Here is a 13,223-nt window from a genome sequence, read left to right as displayed (position 1 = left end):
AGTGAAAAATAAACGTTTTAGTGGGGATGAGTATTGCCAAGCATTGGCTGGTTATTGCTTACCGTTCATTTTCCCTTAATATATCTTTGCTGGCAGTGTTATTTCTGGAAAGTTGTTTCTAGTGTGCCTTTCCCATTAGAGAATATTGTCTGTTCTGCAGCTGAGTTGCACAGAAAGTTATTCTAAACTAGCTCTTTTGACTACATTCATATTTCTTCTCAAAGTAGCCTTCTGATATTTTTTGGGGGGTCTCTGACTGCAGGATGGAGCAGAAACCAGATCCAGCTCTGGGTCCTGATGCTTTCAGGCTCATGTGGGGTGTGAGTTGGGTGTGTGGCATGGACACATTAACATAAAAACTTTATTGAAGTTATAGAAACAAATTCCAATCCAAGTGTGGATTTTTGAGTATCAAGAAAACTTGTAACTGGCATATATGTGTTGATTTGGAGAAAGGGTTTTTTTATCTGCTACCAATAGGTGAAAAGGTGTAGAGGTAACATGCTTATCTCTGATACTATGTATTATGTGCAATTTACAACCGGAAGTCTTCTTGGGTAAATCCATTTAAAGGCAAAATGCACTTGATGGCTGAATATAAAATCATTGATTTTAGTGTTTTCAGATTTTTTTAGCAGAAAGTTTGGGAGTTCTTCAATTTCTCTGTAAGGGCCAAGTGATGTTTGTAGGCTCTGAAAGAAGGAACAGTTAGAAATGCTGTGGCCCACTGTGAAACCAATGTCCCATTTCTTCTGGCCAGCCTTCACTTCCAGAATCCCTCTCGCTCTTGCAGCGTGCCTGTGTGACAAGTTCTGTGTGGTTTGCACACTGCAGTGCTTACACACTGTGGTTTACACACTCTGCAGTGTTCCTGCAGCTGAGGTTCAAAGGGGTCTTGAATCAGAGCAGAGAATGCCCTGGTCTGAAGGGCTGTGCCATTCGTGCTTGGGAATTTCATGCAGTGTGACTCTTTCAGTGCTCCTGTAGCCCCTGTCCCAGAGAGGGCTCAGTGGAGCTGTGATCCCTCCCCTTCTCTGCAAGGCAGAGCAGATACTCCCTGCTTCCCAGAAAGGGATGTCTGTCAGGTTTGCATGGTTTTTGTGTCCTTTACTTTCAGGATATTGTAAAGGACCGAAAGCCAGCTTCTGTCCTGCTACAGCGGTGCACGTTTATTGCTTCAGAAGGGTTATTCTGCAATTCATCAAGAAGAATTTGTCCTCTGTGCATTATAATCCTTGCTTGTAGGCTGCTTGGTCTCCTGCTGTTCCTTCACAGGAAGATCAAACAATGGCAAGCTGTTTAGTGGGTGAGGTTGCACCTTGGATGAATTAGTGTGGCTTTGTCTCCTGATCAGCACCAGGTGAAACCACAAGTGTTGTATTTTAAGCATCATCCAAAAGAGTTTAAATAAACGTGATAGTACTTTGGGTAGTAACTCCTTTAAGTGCTCCAGTGAAGTTTGGAAGACTTAATTTTTCCTATTGCACAGAAAAATGGGCCACTGATTTTGATTTACAAGGCTTCATTATAGCTCTGCAGCAAAACCAGGACTGGAACCCCAAGAGCCCTGTCTCCAGGTCACCTTGGAACAGGCACTAGAAGCTCTGTCTCTCTGTAGATAGGCAGTGCAAAGCAAACAGTGGTGCCTGCTCCAGGAGCAGATTTCACACTGCCCTGCTCTGTGTGCTGTCAATGGGATCAATAGTGATGGCAGGCTGTTGGGGAAGCTCCTGGAGTGTCTCACTCCTCCCATCCATGCTGGAAGGACTCTGCCCTGTTTATGGGAAGCATTCTGTGGTATTCAGAGAGGTGATCCTGCATCCAAGCTGTTTCTGTTTGAGAGGAGGGGGAGAAGGAATATTCCTTTTTCCCAGATGTTAAGCAGGCAAGCAGTCCTAATCATACAGAGGTAAAGACTCAGAGCACAGGTCTGGATCTGCCTCTCCTCACTCAGCAAACTAGGAGACTACTCAGAACTACAAACAGATTTTCCAAGCTCTCCAGTTAGCAACTTTTTTTCCCCATCTTATTCTTAATTTGATGTGCTTCATCATTTTGCCACCTGAATATTCCTTGCTGAAGTGAGGCAGGCAGCCCTCCTGCTATTGCACAGTGCCCACTGAATTGAAGTTGAAAATCCTTTACTGAGCTTCTGTTGCAGCAGTGCCTGAACCCAGTCAGTTATTTTAGATGACTGGAGTGTGAAAGAAAAATATTTATTTCTGGTTTGCTGGAATGTTTATCATCATTGTTATTTTCAAGAAGAAATGGAATGTGCTTTGGTTTCTGTTTTTCCCCTCTGTTGCCTCTCCCTTCATGGTAGCCTTTCCAAACCTCACCAAGCAGTCAGCTGATTTCTCTGTATTTTTTAACATCATCTTGGTGTCTGCAGGTTTTACTTGGATGGTTTCTGCATGTTTGCAGGCACAGTGGCTCTTAGATAAGTGGCTGTGAGAGCTGGTGTGGGGGCACAGGAGTTGTTATTTCATGCTACATCTGTTTCCTGGGCAAGGATTGCTGGAATTGGCTTATTTTTAATATTTAAGTGTCCTTTTGAAATACTCACAATGCTGTTCAGCAGCATAATTCATAATTCCTTAGTATACTGAAAGTGGAAAAAGACTTAAAATTTAGATTTGTGGTGATCCATCAAATGACAGTGAAGTTTTTGACAGAACCTGGATAATTCAGTTGCGTTGAGATCTTCATGACTCACCCACTTTCTGAAGCAGCTATAGCAGGTTTGTTTTTTGGTGCTTTGATGTTTGCATCCAAATTCAACATTGTCTTTAGTTTTTTGGTTTTTTTGGTTTTTTTTAAGGCAACTACAAACTCTGTTATAAGGAAACTGAAAGAAAGTTCAGCTGTTGAGATGTGTGGTGTGGGTGTGGAAGAATACAGAAACCTTTCAGAAATGTTTCACTTTTCATTTTCAGAGATGAACAGTGGTATATTTGTGGCATACTTTTTTTTTTTGTCTCCCACTGGAAGAATTCTGGCTGAATTGAAATCAGCGTTGAGTTTAGGTCAATATAGAAGAAACAGCCTTGAAATGTGTGTTGTTTACGATGATACCTAGCATTTTAATACCTGGAGAACTGCATGAAACAACGTGGAATTGCTTTGCAGTGGAGGGTGACAGGTAGCGGTGCCCTCTAAATTCCTAAAACAGAGGAATTACTCTATGAATTTATGTTTAAGGTGAAAAGGAAGTATTTTTCCTGGAGTTTTCTTGGACTATGTGTTAGATGGAGCTAACCTATGGAGCACCTATGTTCAAACACAGCAGAGCCAGAGGATAGCAGTGTTTGTGATAGATAAATAGTATTTGCCATGGCAGGACAGAGTTCTGAGTGTTCTGCAGTTTCAGATTTATTTCATCCCTTTAATCCTCCAAAGGAATAGCAGGGAGTGAGAAAACATCATAACTTCATAGTTTTGCAGGCTGTCCTGTTAAACAATGAATGGTATTTGTTTTCTCTGGTGGAACTTTACCAGGAAGGGCTGCAGAAAGATTGCCTGGAGTTCTTGTTTTTTACTTCTGAAAAGGAGGATATGAAATAGTTGCTACCTCTTTCCACTTCTCAGCTTCATGCAAACATGGTTTGGCACATCATTAGCAGGAGACCAGAGATTTGCTTGGGAGTGTTTTGGTGCTGGAATGGACTAAACCTCGCACTTTAACTTGAAAGGAATCTCTGAAGGAAGATGCAGGAGGACTGGCATGTGCATTGCTTGGGACAGTAGCAGGGCAGGTCCCTGTACCTCTGAAAAACACCACGTGTGCCTGTCTACACTGAGAAATGCCGAGAGAGAAGAGGGCAAGCATCTAAAACTTTCCAAGAGAGAAGCTAAAACACTGACTGAAAGAAAATGATTTTGAAAAACATGAAAGGGGAATGCCCCCAGTGGTGTCCTGCTGCTTCTTGTGCCCTGCTAATGAGTTTCATCTGCTGGAAACATGCTCACACTTCTCATCCTGCCATGGTCTGAGTGTTACATGATAATGCATTGAGTTGCCATGTTAGGGATGGATTCTTTGTTACCCAGTAATTTGGAAACAGAAAAATAACAGTATATAAATAAGGTTTGATTTTTAAAGAGGTGCAACTTAAGACTTTCAGTTTTTAAATCCTACAACTTGCTTCTCATCATCCCACTGAGCTGCAGGAAGAGGTGTAATTGTTGTGATTTAGGAAAGCTGTTTTCTCCAAGCTTTTACTCTTTTCTTGTAAAGGATGTCCACCTTGCTTGGTGAGATGTTATGGTGTGTTAACCTTGGTCTGCAGCCAGATCACCACCCAGCTTCTCTCTCACTCACTCATCAACACAGTGGGGGCAGAAAATGAGGTGAAAAAGCTTGTGGGTTGAGATAAAGCAATTACTGTCAGGGATAAAACAGACTTGACCTGGGAAAATTAACTTTCATCACCCATTAAAATAGATTTTTATGTTTAAAACAAAGCCAAAAGCCAAACCACCATATTCCCCCCATCCCACCCCTTTTTTTCTCCTTGGCTCTCTGAGAGTATTCTCTGTCAGATCCTCACTGTGCTCTGCTGGGAGAGCATCACCATGAAGTAAACCATTAATCATGTTGGGCACTGACGTGCTCTTTGCAGGAATGTTGGTTTCCACTGGGTAAATGGTTTCCCTTATGCTTGGGTCCTGCACTTGGTGATCAGTCACTGGTTTTTGTGGTGTTCCCAATGAGCAGCAAGGTTCAGCCCAAGGGAAGCATGTCTGTGTGACTAAAGCATGGTGGTGTTCTTTCTGTCCTGCAGGCATTGTCTGTAAAATGTGATTTTTGTGGGAGTTACCCTTCCCATAGCCTATGCCACATGCTCTAGCTTGTGAGAGGGACAGTGCTGGGCATACAGGCCCTTTATGAGAAATAGTGGGCAGTGTTTTTAGGGCTTACCAGCAAAGGAAAACTGTGGGTTTTGTTTTTGTCCTGTCCAGCGTACAGGGCCGAGAGTGGTTAATTACAATGGGCCTTTCAGGCTCTGCATGAGATGCACACTGTGTTTGCTGCTGCCTATAGCTAGTTGTAATGCAGGTCCCTATGTCTGAAGGCAGTGCAGCTGCTGGCTGGGGGACAGGAGCTCCAGCTGAAGGGATGCCTTGTCCTGGGGTGCTTGTTTGTGAAGGGCAGGGATGGCTGTTTGGGTGATCCATCCTGCACATAGATGGTCTCATCCAAGGCGCTCAGTGCAAGGAATGCCCACTGAGCTCAGCAGGAACCTGCCTTGTCTTCTGTTCTCCAGCTTTGGTCCAAAGGAGGGTGCTTGGACCACAAGTTTCTACTTTTGATATCAAAATGTAATACTAAAACCACGTGGCTGCTTGAGCCCCGTGGCCCTTGAGCCCAAGGGTCACAAGGTGCCGGTCTAGGTTGGGTTTTGGGTTTTATTAGTTCTCTTTCTATAGTCAGTGATATTTTGTGACGCTGTTCACAGGGGTCTCAGGTTGAGGGAAGAGACGAAGATTTGACTCCATGTTTCAGAAGGCTTGATTTATTATTTTATTACATATATTACATTAAAACTATATTAAAAGAATAGGAGAAAAGATTTCATCAGAAAACTAGCTAGGAATAGAATAAGAAAGAATGATAACAAAAGCTTGTGTCTTGGACTCTCTCTCCGAGCTAGCTAAGCTGTGATTGGCCATTAATTAGAAACAACCAACATGAGCTAATCACAGATCTACCTGTTGCATTCCACAGCAGCAGATAATCAATGTTTACATTTTGTTCCTGAGGCCTCTCAGCTTCTCGAGAGGAAAAGTCTTTTAAAAAAGTTTTTTCATAAAAGATGTCTGCGACAGTATTTAATACTATTAAAAATTGTAACTCAAGGGAGCTGCTTGGGGTTACTGAAAAGCTTTCCCACAGTCTTTGGGATTCAAACCTACCAGCTTCAGAGAGCTTGAGAGCAAAGGCTGAAAGGATTCAAGTGTTCCATGGAGCTAGATAAACAGTGCACTTCCGTGAGTTAATTCACTTGATTGAGGCCTCTTCTGCATTGACAGATCACTGTGTGAATGAGTGGGTTCCAAAATCAGCTTGGGAGTTGTTTGATGGCTATTGAAGTTTAGCCACACTAGCAAGCCATGTGCTAGAGGCACAGTTTTGTGGGTTTGCTGTGTCATTTGGCACAGCTGCACAAGCTTTCTCAGAACTGCACAGAAGTTCGGAGTTTTCCATGGATTAGGATGCATCAAGGCTCCTCTGTTGCACTTAATCTCAGTTTTTGCTCTTTCTTAGCAAGAAGGCAGAAGTTTCAAATATCTTCTTGCTGTTTCTTGTGGAAGCATTTGAGCCTTATGATGTAGCCTCCCTTATTTTATTTTAATGGCATTTATTGATTTGAATTGTTCAGTTTAGTTCTATGCTGGACAAGCTTTTTGCCAGATTTTTTATTTTGCCTTCTTATTTAAATAGATCCCTAATGAATTGCTGTAGTTGTAAGATCCCCAATGAATTACTGTAGTTGTATGTAATGACTCTTGGGAAATACTGGATGCAGTCTCTAGAATCAGTTCTCTGTGTGTTCAGACTGCAAACTTTTGAAGTCTATCCCTGAACAGTGCCCAGGGTCCCTTGTTGTTATCTAAATTTTCCACATACTCCCACATTAACAGACTGCACCTCTGCTATCTGTGGGCAGCCATCCAGTGAGCAATTGGTTAGCAGGGTAAAAAACTGGGAGGTAAATCTGGATGCAGAGTTCTTTCTGGGATTTGGTATAAGGTTCTATGGTCTCACGCATGGACGTTTTTTCTCCTACAATGTTTCCAGCTCAATACTTGTGTATTTCTGTGTTCAAACTGACTTACTCTGAGTTGGCATTACAATTTGGGGGAGTGCTTGGCCAAAATGGACAAAAATGTTCTGCAGATAGCTTGTGGCAAAGTGTGGTCTTCTGGTTTAGCTTTAACCAGACCTTTTGACGTGAATGGGGTGTGTTTCTCCAATACTGGTTACTCCAATATTGGTTACTCCAATACTTGTACTCAAGTTACTGTTGACCAAGTCTTTATGGATTCCTGTTAGGCACCACACTCAGGTTTCCAGGAATGGGATCTTTAAGAGATGCACAGAACTTTGCTACACTGGAAGTGGAAATGAAACTAAAATGACATTTGATTTTTTTTTTCCTTTATCTTCCTCCTGTACTTCATAGTGCATAGATTCAGACACTTTCAATTTGATTCTCAGCATCCTGATTGCGTTCAGAACTCTTGGTATCCAGACAGTGTCACAGAATATTAGGTTCATGGAGTGTTTCCAGGAGTCCTGTCACTGTGAATTTCCCTGACCTCCTTCTCACCCTCACTATTCAGGCAAGTGAGAGATTAAATGATGGAGGAACAGCAACTTGATTCCTCTGAACCATTACTGGTGAGGTAGATGCTGGTGATGGTGGCATCTTGGCAGGAACAGAGGAACATTCCTGCCACATGTGGATGATGTTTTCAAGCCAAGCTCTTCCTTTGCAGCTGGCTGTCCTGACCTGTCATGTCCAAACTGACTCCCTTCATCAGTCAAGACTGATATTTGTGCCCAGAGAAATCTGGATTTATTCACATCTGGACAATGTGACATGTGGCAGACTTGGGAGAGGACAGCTTAGGCCATGGGGTAGCTCTTGTTGGCTGAGGAACAGCTACTGTTTGTATTTTGTGGTGCAGGTGCAGACCAGGCATGCTTGGGCTCATTTCCTGGCTTTGTCTGGGACATTCCTAGGTTTTGGGCTTTCTCTCTCAATCAGCAAATGTGCTAGCTGTGTTATTGTCAGGTTCTGTGGTCATCTTGTGGCGTAGGATGCTGGGCATGAGCTGCTCCAGTGATGGTAACTGGGATGAGAGTGCCCTGTGCTTGTGCCCTGAACTAGGTCTCCTGCAGTTATCATAACAGGCTGAACTAAATTAATTAATGGGGTAGTGATTTTGTGCTATCCTACCTGTGATGATCAGCCTTGTTGCTGAATGGCGTCCCTGTTTCCTTCACACCTGCCTGAAGTGTCAGGGCTGAAATGTTTAGCCTTTTGCTTTTTGAGGCTTCACTGGAAAAGACTGCTTGGGGCTGCTTTACTCACCCTTTGGTAAGTGATGGATTTTAAAAGAGCCTGAGGGTATTATTTTCAAGGATGTTTTCTGAGCCATACTGTCATTGACAGAAGTGACTTACTCCAAGTGTCTCTTTGAAAATGGGGCTCCTGTTCCAAAGCCACTGAAGTGCTTTTGAAAAATACCCTTCCCTGTTACTGACTGCAGTGCACTGTCTCAGTGGTGTCCAGCTTTCTCTAAAACAGGGCAGAATTAGAGTCTAAGTGTTATGTGCCTGGCTAATAAACTGCATTGTAATTAGTACCTTGGGGAGGCAGGAACCAGGGAGAAGCTGAGTATAGTATAAAGAGAATTAACTTCATGTGGAAGCTGTCTGCAAAGGATGAGTGAAGAACTGGAAGGAGATGAAAACATGGGATTTGAAATGGCTGTCGAGGTTGAGAGAACCCAGATTGGAAAAGTTCAAGCAGAGAAGAGAGAATGCTCATGTTGGCTGCTGTAACCATTAGTTAGTGAATGTCTGGCTTTGTGTTGAATGCTGAATCCAAAACCATTCCCATTCTCTAGTCCCTGAATGATGGATTCCTCCCAGAATTTGCCATATCATTAGGAGCATTGATCCTCTATGGGAACCCCTCTCCTGTTGTGCTTTGGCTCATGTCAGACTCTGATAGGTAAACAGAAGAGGTGGAAACTTCTGTTTTCCTTGTGTGTGCTCATTAAAGTTTTTCAGGCTCTGGTGATTCTGCTGTAGATAGATTTAAGATCACCTTCAAGCCATGACTTGCCTGCTTACACCATGGCCCTCCTTGCTCACCTCCAGCCTGCCTCTCCCTTTAGTGGGAGCACATGGCTCCTGTTTGCACCCTTGGCACTGCACAGAGGCAAGGTGAAAGGAGCAATGAGTGCCTTGTGAGCAGCTTTGGGAGGAGGGTGTTAGTTAGCAAACAAGCAGGGTGACAGGGACAGTGCTTGTGTGGGTGCAGGGTGTGAGCTGGGGATCAGCAAGCAGCACATGTGGCTCTGGGGCAAGCTTGGGGTGTTGCTGGTTAGGTGCTGCAGAGACCTCAATTCCACGTGCACGAGTGTAATTCAGTATTTCTTTTATGAGTTATCCACAAGTGCTGTGGAATGGCACATTGCAATGTGGCCATTTTGTTGTTTCCCTTTTAAATGGCTTCCTCTGTCCCAAAGCTTACCAAATTAAAGCATTTGATGCATTGGTTTATGGGAAAAGCCTCCAACTTCTCCCTAAGCCGAGTTCCCATTTGCTGCAGCCAGGCATCCCTTCTGCTGGATAGGGATAGAGCAGCAGAGATATCAGCAGAGCCTGAGCAGAAGAGGAGAAAAGTCGTGGGACTTGTCAGAAAAGCTCCTCTCCCAGTATACAGCCTTTATATAATCACTGCTGTCCTCCAACCGTGAAAACTGAATCCAGCTTCCTTCAGAGCTTTTATTAATGCTGCCTCAGAGTGTCCTGCCCGTGTCACTTCTGCCCTGGTTCATGCCTGGCAGCTGGGAATGCTCCAGCAGCCAGCTCCACAGCCTTGCTTCTTCATCTGCACTTGGCACAACTCAGGTGCACCCTTAGCCCTGAGTTCAGCTCCTGGTCATAAATTAAGCTAACATGAAGCCCTACGTGTGACTGATTCCCTGGGCATTATGGTTTCTGTGTTATAGTAGGAAGCCTTCTCTGCAGGCAGGGAAGTGTTGTGTTAGGAAGTGTTTTATGGGATGAACAAGCAAACCTGCATTCAGTTGTGGAGGTGGGGAAGGGGGGGTGTTGCAGTGTGACAGCTTGGGATTGTGCCTCTCCACTGGTAGTACATGGGATACTATATAGGAAGGGTTTTTTCCTGTTAGGCATCTTCCAGTGACATGAATTTCATCTCCTCCTCTCAGCTGGAGCCCAGCCTGATGGTGCCCAGTTTGCAGAGTTCCAGACCTGCATTCAGTTGTGGAGGTGGAGAAGGGAGGGCGTTGCAGTGTGACAGCTTGGGATTGTGCATCTCCACTGGTAGTACACAGTCCAGAGGATGCTACATAGAAAAGGTATTTTTCCTGTAAAGAATCTTCCCGCAACATGAATTTCATCTCCTCCTCTCAGCTGGAACCCAGCATGATGGTGCCCAGTTTGCAGAGCTCCTGACCCGTGTATGAATCTTGCTGCCAGTTCTGTGTGTGGCCAGGAGTGCTGCAGGAACCTACATTTAAATTTTACACTTTGAATTCCTCTTCATCTGGCTTTCTACACCTACTTGCTGCCATTGGAGAAAAAAAAAAATATCCATCTCTGAATGTGTCAAAAGATGTTCCAGCAGCTTTCCCTTGGCTGTTTACTCTGACAGAGAGATTGGCTGCCCCTGCTCACCAGCCCCTGCTGCTGTGCATTTATTCCACATGGAATTCTTCATCCTCCAGGTCTGAAATGTGCCAGCAGCACTGTTCTGTGCTACAGTTTTTAAAGCATGCAGAAATGCAGCTACGGGGTTGAGGTTTGTGCCTCTTTGCATGTTTATAATGTGTTATTTGGCTGCCAGGGAAGATGACATAACATTTAAAAATAAGCAAGGATTCAAATACCTACTGGCTTTGTTGTAAGTGTGCTACTCAAGGAAAGTTTGTGCTAAAAATGGATTCTGGCACTGGGTGATTTTATGTCGATACCTTGTCAGGGGCTAAAATACCACCTGCTTTCACTCAGTGAGGTCAGTGTTGAGCAGCAGACTTGTGTGGACACTAAGTCAGTGGTTGTGATTATAAAATCACTGTGGGTTGGGGCTTTAAAAGGTTAAAAAGTAGATTTTGGCTGTGGCGTGCATCTGTGTCAGAGCAACAGAAAAAGCCTTTCAAGTTCTGCTGAGGCAGTTCTGTGTGGCCTGGCTCTGTACCTGGCTCTGCTCTGAGCTCCTGGTGAGTCAGGCTGACTCTCCACCATGGATGTGAGGGGGTAGCTGCAAACAACACCCCAGAGATCTTTGTGTTCACGCTGCTGTAAATGGGGCACTGCGCCCTCCCTTGCTCGGGGAGCTGGGAAAGGGGTCAGCCCATTGTGTCCCGTGCAGGATCTGCAGGAAGCCAACGAGGGAGGTACTGACAGCCCTGCCTGCCTTGCTGCGTGCTGCAGTGGGTGCCTGGGTTAGGGGTGAGGGTTTTGTACAGCATGTTTGGATCCCAGTTGCACTAGAGTAGTGGAAAGTGCACGTTTACCTTTGAAAGGCGCGCGGCTTTTTTCTATTTTGGAACAAATTGTGGGTTTTTGATATGTCAGCTTCTGACCAAAACAGGATATCTTCCATGGGTGCTGAGTACTCTCTGCTCTGTTTTCAGTGTGCAGCAGTCTGGAGCATCTCTGTGTTTGTGGCACAGCTGTGAAACCCTGCCAAAGGTGCCCAGGTACACTTGCTTCGTGCCCTGTGTGTTGGCCAGGGGCACAGGATGCTGTGGCTGATGAAATGTGCTGAGGAGATGCACAGTGGGCTACAGGAGATGACAGGAAAGTTTTCTGCTTGATGCCAGAGAGAAGAAGGTTGCCAAAAATGTGTGCCTTGCCTCAGCTAGGAGTGTGATGTGCTGTTTCTCTTGCTGCATGGTGCAGTACCCTCTCTCTTCTCAGGCCCTGAAAATCCTGACCTTGGACGTGTGATGAATTTGGACTGTGTCAGTAACCTCAGAGCTGGTCACTAGAATATAAAATGAATTTTTCACACCAGTGAGGCACAGATCCAATCTGCAAACTCCTCATGGCACCAGTACAGTAACTTGCAGATTTGTTGAGTGCTGGCCTAGAAACAGCACAGGCACATGCAGCAGGAGCCAAGCTAATAACACCCTACTTCCAGCAGGGGTTCAGCTGTGGCATCTATTATCCCTGTCATGTGAATGCAGATGTCTATGCAGAGATGATTTCCAGACCCTGAGCAGAGCCAGCTTGGGTGTGTCCATATTAGCACCTTTTTTTACTTTCCTTTATGTACATGTGCCCAGAGCCAGCACAGGTGTTGGCATCTGCAGTGGAAATGTATTTTAAGTTTTGACACTGCTGGACCGGGAAAGGTGTTCAAACAAGTGATCGGCAGCCTGAGACAGGTGGTCCTGATGCCCTCACTACTTTGGTGGGATGAGCAGCAGCAAGAAGGGCTGTTGTCTGGGTTTGGGCAAAGGGTATTAAGGTTGTTGCTCTCTTCCCACCATCCGATGGAGAAGGAGTGTGCAAAATGCCAAGGACGTGGCTGCCTTTTTAAAAGTTTGGCTCAACCACAAATGATCTATGTAGTGCTGGAATTGTGGGACAGGAAGATGTCAGAGCAGAGGATCAGCATCATTCCCTTTGAAGCCTGAGCCTGGTGGCAGTGGAAGGAGGGTGACCAAGCCCTGGGGACCATCCCTACAGTCAGAGAGCTGTTCAGAGTCTCCCAGTGATGGGATCACGTCTGCCCCATCCTGCTGGAAGAGAGGATGAGGTGACACCTGAAGAGGTGGGTGGAGGCACCTGGAAGGAGTGGCGCTTCTGGCATGGTCCCTTTGGCTCTGCAAGGAACCCTGTGTTTCCCAGCTCTGTAATGGAGACTGCATTTGTTTTCCTTTGGGAACGTAGTTGCCAGGCAATTATTTTACACCCCGTAGCACTGCAGACATGTCTCTTCAAGTCCAATCTCTTACCACATAACTGAGAAAATGTATTTTACATTAAAAAGGAGCCTTTTGAAAAAGCCCTTCAGGCATAAAGTCAATGTGTTTTCTATATATAACCCAGTATTATTAATACAATGAACTTAACTGGAGACTCTGTGGGTGAATGACTTGATCATTGGAGAGACGAACAATATGATATTCATTTTCAATGTACTGTGGCTCTGCCTCCATAATGGTGCTCCCAGCCTTCAGTTCATTTCTTAGTGATAAAGTGGGCCAATAGGGTGAAGCAGGTCTATGGATTGTATTTTTGCTGAGCACTAATATAAAATAAACAGCCTATAGAGAAAACAAATTTACTTTGGTTCAGAAAGGCCGAGCTCTGTAGATTCAGGACAGACAGGGATGATGAATGTGAGCATGTATTACTGAAATAAGTCCAGAATGGCATGGCATAAGCTTCCCTGGATTTAGTTACAAAAGTTGCAATACAGATTGCTTTGGCTGGATAATTT

The 13,223-nt window shown here is 44.7% G+C and overlaps 1 protein-coding gene across 1 annotated transcript in view; it reads left to right on the top strand.

Annotated features, from left to right (window-relative positions):
• Positions 1-13,223, top strand: part of SLCO3A1 (solute carrier organic anion transporter family member 3A1) — a 136,081-nt gene that overhangs the window by 4,940 nt on the left and 117,918 nt on the right. The window lies entirely within an intron of this gene.

Source organism: Melozone crissalis, unplaced genomic scaffold, assembly GCF_028551555.1.
Source record: "Melozone crissalis strain CALT ecotype California unplaced genomic scaffold, PUWL_Pcris_2 ptg000014l_1, whole genome shotgun sequence".
Taxonomy (NCBI): domain Eukaryota; kingdom Metazoa; phylum Chordata; class Aves; order Passeriformes; family Passerellidae; genus Melozone; species Melozone crissalis.
The sequence above is the reverse complement of the archived record's forward strand: the minus strand, read 5'-3'. Positions and strand labels throughout refer to the sequence as shown.